We start from the raw sequence: 10,931 nt of genomic DNA, 5'->3' as shown, positions 1-10,931 counted from the left end.
GGTTGTTATGGGGTAAAATTAGAGAAGGAAGTATTACGTACCACAGTCAATTTCTGAAGCAGGTCAGGGCCGCACTGAGGGGGGAGGAGGCTGGGTTTACTCTCCACTGGGGATCACTTACAGACCCAACTGATTTTAATGGGGCAGAGAAAATGGTTTCATCCCCACACTGCCACCTCCATATTTGCCTCATAATCAGCCAGGCAGTGGCCATACCTTCTGGGAAAAGAATGTTTCATTGAAGACCAAGGGGCAAGATAAAAACAGAACATTAGCATAGTGTGCTAGAGAGGGTAGAAAGAAAGAGCACCGCCTCCCATCTCTTTGCCTTTAGATCATCTCCTAGAATCCCAAGTGACATTGTTTCAGTGGTTGCCTGTGGCCTTCGTGACAGCCTCCTGCGCATCTGTCTTTTTAGGAAACTTTTTTTAACTCATTCCCATGGACCCTGTCTTAGATTTCATTTCATCTTTTCCTTTAGGGTTTCTCTCTTCCTCTTCAGCACTAGCGTTGTTTGGTCACGTTGGAGAAAAGCTGATTCCTGAAAAGAAACAACAGGCAAAGAAGGACAAATGGATAAGGTGTCTCTGACTGATAAGCTTTCCAAAAGCTCTTGTTGGACTTCCAAACAGGGTTTTCATTACAGAGGAGAGGATACAGTGGCCTTCTAGCTTTTAGGTAGAGTCTAAGTTATCACATACAAACCCCCCACACACACACACAATCTGTTTTTATCGGGGCAGGCAATTCACACAGAATATGAAATCTTTCAGTACAGGATTTTTTCATTTCCCAATACTTGAAATGAGAAAACACAATTCACCTTTTGGAGCACTGGAAGTGTTTTTCAGTTGGAAGATTCAATGTTACATTTCCATTGAGATTGTAAGTGGTGGCAGTAAAGCAGAAAAAGGGGAAAGAAAGATTGAGCTTGTTAAACTAAACAGCAGGATGCAGGCAATAGAGATATTAGGGAAATAGAAGACCAGATTTTTTAGAAAGAGTTATGCTAACTCTTGCTAGGACTGCTGGCTCCAGATTATAATTTAATAATTCTCAGAGCTACAGGTCAAGTAGTTGGAGGAAGGATAAAAGAAGCTACCTGTGGTTAGGATGCAGAGAGCTCAGAAGCATATATAAGACCCCGATGTTGGATGCGGTGAAGCAAAAGTGGTGGTGGTGGGACAGAAAGAAAAAATGGATAATATTTACAACTGGCAGGGGCAGGGAGCTAGCCCTCTCATGTCAAGAAGACTACTCATGAGTCAGAGACTTTATGTGATGAATTCCAGAGCATCATGTCACAGCTCAGCCAATATAGAGTGTGTAGAAACAAATCAAGTTTCATCAGCGAGATGATCACACAAAGGACTCCAATTCGGGAAAGGCAGGGATGGATGGAGAGGAGAAAAATAAACTGAAGACCCATCAAGGCAGAAGGCAACTAGGCCAGAGGTGGGTTGCTCCTGGTTCGGGCTGATTCTATAGAACCGCTAGCGGGAATTTCCCTCCACTTGCCAAACTGGGGAGTGATCGTCAGCTGGCCACGCCCCCGAACCGGCTCCGCCTATGGTGCCGCCATTTTGTTCTTTGCTTCTGCGTGTGTGTAGAAGCCGGGTTTTCATTACTGCAAATGTATGCGCCCGCCCATGCACTATAGGAGGAAGCAAACCAGTGGTGAGGTAAGTTGCAACCAGTGATGGGCTACCAAAATTTTTACTACCACACCATGGGCGTGGCTTATGCATTTTATTTCAACATCTTTCAATGCAAATTGGGTGCTCTGGAGTGGAACTCCAAATTTTGCTACTGAAACTGCATTCCTGACCATTCCTGTAGGAGCCCATCACTGGTTACAACCCACCCCTTAACTAGACCCAAGATGGTGAACCTGTGGCACGTGTCTCTGCTGCGTGTGCACAGAGAGCCGAGTGCATGTGGGAGGCTGTGCACACATGCAGGAGATGTGCTTGCATGCACAGGGGCAGGGGAACATGCAGGCCATACATGCATGTACGGGAAGAGGGGCACATACAGGGGGTGCTAGCATTGCATTTTGAAGGTTTGGGCATGCACACACACACATTCATGCATGTGCTTTGGACATGCAGTCCGGAAAAGGTTAGGCATCAGTGAACTAGACAATTTCATGAGACTCTAGCCAAACCTAACTAGAATGTGGTTACTTGTATGAGTTCATTATCTATGAGTGCCCCAAAAGTATAACTCCGGCCAATGTTATGGGTGGCTAGGCCCAGTTGAGATGAATGTGGATGATTGGGTTAGGATAAATGGAGTTTTATTTTATTTTTTTATTTTTTTATTTTTATATTTTAATATTAGATTTCTATACACTTGTACTGTATTCATTATGTTGTACGCCTCCCTGAGTTGGTTGAGAAGGGTGGTATACAAGTCAAACAAACAAACAAGCAAGCAAGCAAACAAACAAACAAACAAACAAACAAACCTCTCAATAGTTTAAAGTGCCCATTTACCAATGCATTATACTGTACTTTTCACATGTTTGTATGCTGGTGTGTGTGTTGTTGGTTTTTTTAACAATAAGGAAAAATTACAGAAATTCACCATTAGAGGTGGGAGATTCTTGTTTCTATTGGAACCCCAGAAGGGAGGGAAATTCCTTTATTACTCCTCATGTTGGTGGAATATTTGGCAGCAGGTTTCAAGGTGGCTCCCCCCAGCCAAAAAAAGGCAATGGACTGCTTTTTTTTCTCCTTAAGGCATAACAGTCTAGTTGGCTTTGACAAAAAGAAAAAAAAGAAAGCATCTCTCAGACAACTGACCTGGATGACTGAGAATCTCCATTGACATTTGGCAGCAGGCTTTGATGAGTCTAAATTCTATTAGAAGTGAAAGAGATTCCACTTAAGAAATGTCTGAGAAAGAAGCTGTCATGCGGAGGACTGGACCATTGTTCAAGCATATGGCAGAATGATAAAAATGCAACTAGAATCCACTCCATTCTTTTAAAAAAATAATTCTCACCTTCAACTTGTTGCATTCTTGCTGGCCTAATGCAGGAATTAATTCATTGTAGATTCATTCATTAATTCATTGTGGATTCGTTCCATTTCTATCTGTTCATGAAAGCTCTTCTTCCAACATGGCATTTTGGAAACCTCTCCCAGTTTCTAATTTATTGTTAGCACTATCCAGAGCATAAACAGGAGAGAAGTGGGAGAGAATTCTCCATCCAGGTATTCTTCTCATTTGTACTTTCTAGCCAGCTTTCTGTGGGAGGGAATCTCTGTCAGCTTCACACAGCTAGTGAAAAAGAGCTCCTAACCCCCCTCCTGTTTTTCTGCAGAGCTCCTGCTTTTTCATAGCTCTTCTGTTCTTCAGCTTCTGCCATTCTGCGTCTTCATGTTTATTATGTTGCCTTCTGATCTTCCTATTCCTAGGGCAGTAGGCTAAGTAAGGATCTTTCAACCCAAACCTTTGAAATCTAGGGGTGAGGTGGGAGAGCTTATCTCACATGCCACGCGAAAGGCATTGTGGCAGATATACTTGGATAGCAAAAACACATCTTGTGCCAGATGAGTTCAGTTCAGGTTCAGTTCTGGCTCTCAAAATAATATTAAATGTTTTTTTAAAAAAATGGATTCAAAACAAGTTCCCAATCTATTATGCTTTCAAATTCAGAGTCTTCGGAGAGGGGCGGCATACAAATCTAATAAATTATGTCAGTACAACACAGCAAACAAGATCACTATGCTGGATTTTGTATTTCATCACCAGTCGGGCCCTTCCCAAGCACCTAGGACTGCGTGATGTAGCGGCGAATTATGTTTGCCGATCCCAGTAAAACGGCCTTTTGCAATTGACAGATGGAGATTTTGTCAATTCCGATGGTTTTCAAATGTCCACTGAGATCCTTTGGCACTGCGCCCAGTGTGCCAAGTACCACTGGGATCACTTTCACTGGCTTATGCCAGAGTCGTTGCAGCTCGATTTTTAGATCTTCTAATTTCACTAATTTCTGTAGCCGCTTCTCCTCAATTCTGCTGTCCCCTGGGATTGCAATGTCGATGATCCATACTTTCTCTTTCTCCACAATCAGGATGTCTGGTGTGTTATGCTTCAGAATTCGGTCAGTCTCAAGTCGGAAGTCCCACAGCAGTTTTGCTTGCTCATTTTCGACCACTTTTTCGGGCTTATGATCCCACCAGTTCTTTGCCACTGGTAGTTCCAGCACAAGTTCCAGTGGATCATCTGTGCCACATCTTTTTTATATTATTATTATTATTATTATTATTATTATTATTATTATTATTATTATTATTATTATTATTATGAATCTCAAGCAAAACCCCCCTGTGGTTCTCTGGGACTTTGCTTGTTCTATCCTTCCTATCTTTGAGCCAAACACCCCATGTCAGGAATAAACCTTGAAGGGATTGACAGTCCCGCCTTTGAATGAAATGCCTTGAAATATTTCCCAGTTTAGGTAAATGGAAGCAAAATGAATAGAGAAGAAGTGTCATAGAATTGACACATTGTGCTGCTTAGTTTAGGCAATCTTCCTATAAGCAACAGCCCGCAAAAGAACAGTTTCCATCACCACATCTCATTAAAGCTATTACTACCTACCCATCATCCCCCCGGGGGACAGTTTCACATCTAGCATTCCTATGATTTTGACAGATGTATTTTGATGTATTAAAAATGAGTAGTTTTATACATTTCTGAATCAAGATGGAAACCCTTCTTAGCATTTCTCTGATTAATAACTTAATACTGAAATCAGGCTCCTTCTGATCCCATCTCCTTTGCCCCTTCTTTTTATCCCTTTTGGTCTTCCCAACAGGCAAATATAATACTGATCACATTGCTGCATCAAAGAAGATGGTTATATTATGTGAAAATTGGAAAGTTGGAAGGGAGCACAAGGCTCATCTGGTTCATTGCTTCTCAACCTCAGTAACTTCATGATGTATAGATCTCATCTCCCAGCAAGCTGGGTTGGGGGATTCTGGAAGTTGATCTTCTAATCTAGACCAATGCTCTGTAATGTGCAGAAAATGAATTGATTGATTTTCAAGAAACGGCTATCTCAGAAAGTGGCTATTCAGCTTTTCCCAAAAAATTACTTTGAGTAGAACATTCCACTTTTCTACAGATCTTAGTTTCAGCTAATATTTCCTTATACCTGTATTTAAAAATATTATTAGATCCCTACTTGTTCCTATTATCTCAAGTCCTAACTTTTGTTTGTCATAGAATAGCAATAACACTTAGACTTATATACAACTTTACAGTGCTTTATAGCCCCCCCTAAGCAGTTTACAGAGTCAGCATATTGGCCCCTAATAATCTGGATCCTCATTTTACCCACCTTGAAAGGATGGAAAGCTAAGTCAACCTTCAGCCTGGTGAGATTTGAACTGTCAAATTGCAGTCAGACAGCCGTCAGCAGAAATAGCCTTCAGTACTGCATGCTAACCACAGCGTCATCGTGGTGTAGAGAGGGTTCTTGATTATTTTCCCTGTAGCTTTGCTTTATGTACAGCTATCATGTCTCTCCTTACTCTTCTTTTCTCCAGACCTGGGAAGAGATAGTTGTTAACAGTTTAGACTCAGATTCAAAGGTGATCAATCATTTTGTTATTTCTGGGTTTAACTCTCAGTCAGGCACAACTGCAGAAAATATGCACAGGTGCAGCACTGAAATGCATTGAGCATCTTTTTTTTTTACCTATGAAATTTCATTGATGGGCATGAGAAATAAGAAGTTAAAGTCTTTTTGGAAGCCAAGGACTAACTGACCTGCTTTTGTGAGCAACAACCCACCTCATCAGTTGCATGCATGCACATGGTATACAGAGGAAATATAAATTCAGGAGCTAAATGTTAACATAAATTACAGCCTGTGGCAATTCAGATAGCTTAAATGTATGCAAAGTGCCCTTTGCAGGAGCTGTAAAAGGTGATAACACCATGCCTCAATGTTGCTGAGTAAAATAACACCTGTACCACGAGAGGAAACAAAGAATTTACATCCAGGAACAAACCAGTGAAGACTAGTGGAAGGCTAGTGTGTGTGAGTGGGGGGGGGGGATGTTTGTAAATGTGATGCTCAAAAAGGAGAAATCTGAAAAAGAAACTATTGGCTGTACTGGGACGATGAGAGGTCTATAAATCCAGAAAAAAAATAGCTGGCTTTGGTGAAAAGAAAGAAAAGTTCTTTTATTGCAGTAGTACATACAGAGAACAGGAAAAAATATTGAACGCAATCAACAAAAGGCCAAAGTGGTAAAAATATCAAGTTTTATGACAGAAAATAAGAGCTAGGAAGGAAGTTGCAGAAAGAGTGCTAATTAGTCAATATTTACATTACCCTCACTTCAGATTACTTTTTAGGTCAACCTCAGTACCTCAGAATGAACAGTTGTAAATTTACAAAGTTAAATGAATTAACACATCTAAAAACATCATGACAGTTTCTATTCTGTAGGAGATGTGAGAAAATGCCCTTCCACAGAAGGTAATGAAGTACTGTTTTTTTAAATTCTAATGTAAAAGTGGTTCAAAGGTATGGTAACAAAGAAACACTATCAATAAACCATATATGGTGGAATCTAGCTAAAGAAACCATACAATAATGATCGATTATTCATTTTCAAGATGTATTTCATTTTCCAGATATCAAATGGCTATTTTTATTAATACTTGGTTTTGCTAAGTATTATTAATACTTAGTATTTTAATACTTGTATAATAATACTTGCATTATTAGTACAAAGTATTCATTAATATTTATTAATTTTAAATAATGTATTAATATATTAATAAATAAAAATATTTATTACTATATGGTTACAGGAATCTGTCAAGTGACCGAATAATTTATAGTGGATACAAGAATCAGGGAAGAAGGATCTGCAGATGACAAAAATAAAGAAGAAATAAGGTTGAAAATTTATGTAACATTTGAAACTTCACTACATTGAAGTTTATGGCAACAGATGATAAAACATAGCTAACCTAGGCTGATCACATAAATGTTAATCAGTTATCAATAACTGATTTAGTTATTATATGGGAGACCAGCAGAAATTTAACTAGAATAATCTGAGAAGTAACAAATCCCCTTATTTTTGCCAAGAACTCAAGGCTGACTTGGGGAAACCTTGTTTTATATTTCACCTTCAATGTTGTGCCATAAGTCTTCATTAAACATAGACTAGAACAGGGGTGTCAAACTCACATCATCATGGTGACAGCACATGACATATAGGGACTGCCCCCCTCCATTTCACTAAACCGAAGTTTGACAGCCTTGGTCTAGAATTAGGCATACAGCTAAGCAATTATACCTATTTAGTTGAATCTTCTTCAATTCCTGCCTGTTTAATTCTGAAGCATTATTCCAGTGCCAAAGCTTGCTGAGAACTGACTCCATCTAAATAGCTACCACCAGTTTTGCCTGTCTGTGAGTCTTCCTGCTTGGCATTATTACCTCTTCACTTGCCCATGTGAGCAGTTCTCATATTCCTTGCCCGTTCATTTGGGGAACCAGGCATAAAAGAAAAGGCAGTACTGAAATTGTTCTTCAGAAAGCATCTTAACTAGAAGGATAACATCTGTAACAGTTTTTGTCAATACAAAGTGATATTCTCCACTTATCTCCACAAAGAGAAAGTATGATTGTATTTAGAGTGTATCACCAATCCTCATAAAAGTTGCTTGAAGATTTTCAATTGACTTCTTTTATCTTTTGAAGAAAGCAGAATGCCATTTTAAAAAGATTTTTATTCTACTTTTTTTCATATACAACTCAAGGTGGAAAACATACTAATATTCCTCCCTCCTTCTATCTCCCCCCACAATAACAATTCTTTGAGTTGGGTTGGACTAAGAGAAAGTGATTGGTCAAAACTCACTCAGCTGGTTTTCATGCCTAAGGCAGACCTAGAACTCAGAGTCTCCTGGTTTGTAGACCAGCACCTTAACTCCTTGTTACAGAACATAGAAAAATTCTACAGCCCGAAATAGTAATCAAGCCAATATTGTTACACTATCATAAGCTGTTGTTGTCCATTCTGTTGTCTTCAAAGTTTATTGCCTCTCATTTCCTCTTTCTGAGGGCTCTACTTGTCAACTTACTACCAGAATAGAATAGAATAGAACAGAACAGAATAGAACAGAATAAGATTGGATACACAAGGAATTTGCCTTTGGTGCATATATTTACATTGTACATGAAAGAAGAGAGAAATTTGTCAAGAATCCTGAATTACAACACTTAATGATTGCCATAAAATACAAAAAAGCAACCAGGAAACCATCAATATTAGTATAAATTATGATACATGTGGCATTGCTCACAGACTATCATTTGATATGGTTATTCTCTTTTTTTCTGCTGAAATAACTCCAAGGTATCTTATATACTGGACTTTCAATATGCCATATTTCATATTCAATACAGAATATGTTTTTTGTCAGTTCATTGATGAGCAGAAAGCAAGCTATGTTACTCTAATCGTCTCTCATAAGAAGCAGCTGCATTTTACTGCCTTCCTTTCCCTAAATGTGCTTTCATCTTCAGCTATATTCCTTTTTCTTAAGTTCAACTCAACACTGAGGTGTTGGAAATTAATGCTATTCTCCAAGTAAGATAATCAGTAGCACAAAACCTAATGAGAAATTCTGCCTCCCCCCCCACCTTCACTGCAAAATGTGTGAATTTATCTTGAAATATAAACGTTTCTGTTTCCGTTTAAGTACTTCCTTACCCTCCTTTTTCTGGCTAGAGATAATGCTCAACTTGCTGGTTTTATATAATAATTTTAAATTTCATGTTCTGTAACAAAAAAATTTTTTAGCATGCATGGTAGATATTTCTTCTGGCCCATCGCTGAAACCCCAAATAATTACACAATACACAAACTTACAATCATGATTTGAGTTTAAAAATTAAATGCTGAGACTCATAATAGACCTTTTAGAAGCTCAAAACACAAAAAGCACACTTTAATGTACAAATAATTCAAAGTGAACTAAGACAAGAAATAACAAGGAAGTCCGGTTATCTTACTGAGTCTTCAAAAGTTGGCAAAGTTCCTAGAAATTAGTCCCTGAAAACATCCAAGCCAAATAAAGCAAACAAATTAGTCACTGAGCAGACTATGAACAGACAGGCTTTCGCAAAGCTTCTTAGGAACTACGGAATTCAAGATTCAAATCACGATATAGACTGGAATCACAGAGGTTAAATATTCAGGAACTATTCAGGCAAATTTCAAGATGCACACTGCAAAATTCAGAAGTGCCATTATTCCCAGCTGTTAGCCTCAACAGGGTTAAGACTTAAGTAGTCTCAGGGCGTGGCCAATTAGCCTTTAGCTCTACTCTCAAGTAGACCTCCACCAGAGTAAACCTTAGTGCATTTCAGCAGTTACTGCATTTCGGCAGTCCTGCGTGCTCTGGCATTCAGGCAAAGGAGAGGCTACTCCTTTCTCCACAGCAGGGGGAGCTAGTCTCCAAGGACTTTCAATCCTGGGCCTAGAAAGTTTAGAACTAAGACGCCTTAAACAAGATCTAAGTATTGCCCAAAAGATCATATGCTGCAATGTCCTGCCTGTCGGTGACTACTTCAGCTTCAACCACAACAACACAAGAGCACACAACAGATTTAAACTTAATATTAACCACTCCAAACTTGACTGTAAAAAATATGACTTCAGTAATCGAGTTGTCGAAGCGTGGAACTGATTACCGGACTCCATAGTGTCATCCCCAAACCCCCAACACTTTACCCTTAGATTATCTACGGTTGACCTATCCAGATTCCTAAGAGGTCAATAAGGGGCAAGTACAAGTGCACTAGAGTGCCTTCCGTCCCCTGTCCTATTGCTCTCCTATATCTCCTATACCTTTCTTCTATTCCTATATCTCTTCTTCTATTCTTTCATTGATATATTCTATTCCTATATCTTCTTTTCTATTATTTCTTAGACATATTTTACTATGAGTATCTCCTCTATAACCTTCATCATGTATTTTACTATGTGTATATAGATATATACCCACTAAAACCCTAATTGTGTATTGGACAAAATAAATAAATAAATAAATAAATAAACAAACAAATAAACAAACAAATAAATAAATAAATAAATAAATAAATAAATGGGTGTACCTTGTCTGCAGCCAATCAAGACTGAGTCTGCCAACTATAAACGTTGCCCCTCACCTTAGATTACCCCTCTTTCTGACTCAGTACAAGCCGAGGATGCGTGCACTGTTTCGAGCAGTCTATCTCAAAATAAGCATCATCTTCTCCATCCAGCCATCCTTGGAGACTTGCATCCATCGCTTAAACCATAAGTCCCTCTCCCCCCTGTGAGCTCCCCAACATCTGGTATTATGGTTGGGTTGAGGCAGTCTCGGACTTCAGCCCAGCTGCCGCTCGTGCCTCCAGCCAAAGGCCCATAACGACCCCCATGATTCTGGCTGAGAGAGGGGGGAAGTTGGAGGCAGCCCAAGGGAGGCTGCGTCCAGGGATCCAGAGGACCGGAGTCCTTTTCTCTTCCTTTCGGACGGGTCACAGTTTTTTTATGCATGGCTTGAGTTGGGAGGGAGCTCTATTATTTACCACATTTTAGGGTTTCCCTCATGTCATCATTCTGCTGAAAACCTAATTATCACAGTACTGTCTTATATCTAAGGATATTTACCAATGCAGTGTGATTGTATTATTGTTGTTGTTATCATCATCATCCTTCTCATCCCTTCTAGTACCTTCTCCAATTGGTATCTTATGATTACATTATCTTGTTTCTATGGACTTTTGTTATTTGTAAGTCTGAAAAATGCACTAAATAGCCTTGCCATATCCACATCTCCTTTGTATTCTTATTACGTACCTCTCTCCCTCCTTCTGTATAATGTTTTGTTGATAT

The 10,931-nt window shown here is 39.2% G+C and overlaps 1 long non-coding RNA gene across 1 annotated transcript; it reads right to left on the bottom strand.

Moving 5' to 3' along the window:
- Positions 1 to 217: 217 nt before the first annotated feature.
- LOC139158561 (uncharacterized) lies at positions 218 to 9,312 on the bottom strand. The gene is made up of 3 exons (XR_011557715.1): positions 9,065 to 9,312; positions 5,360 to 5,569; positions 218 to 541 (listed from the first exon to the last, which is right to left on the bottom strand). It is a non-coding gene; the product is annotated as an uncharacterized lncRNA (long non-coding RNA).
- Positions 9,313 to 10,931: the final 1,619 nt, after the last annotated feature.

This window comes from Erythrolamprus reginae, chromosome 1 (genome assembly GCF_031021105.1).
Source record: "Erythrolamprus reginae isolate rEryReg1 chromosome 1, rEryReg1.hap1, whole genome shotgun sequence".
In the NCBI taxonomy this organism is placed as follows: domain Eukaryota; kingdom Metazoa; phylum Chordata; class Lepidosauria; order Squamata; family Dipsadidae; genus Erythrolamprus; species Erythrolamprus reginae.
The sequence above is the reverse complement of the archived record's forward strand: the minus strand, read 5'-3'. Positions and strand labels throughout refer to the sequence as shown.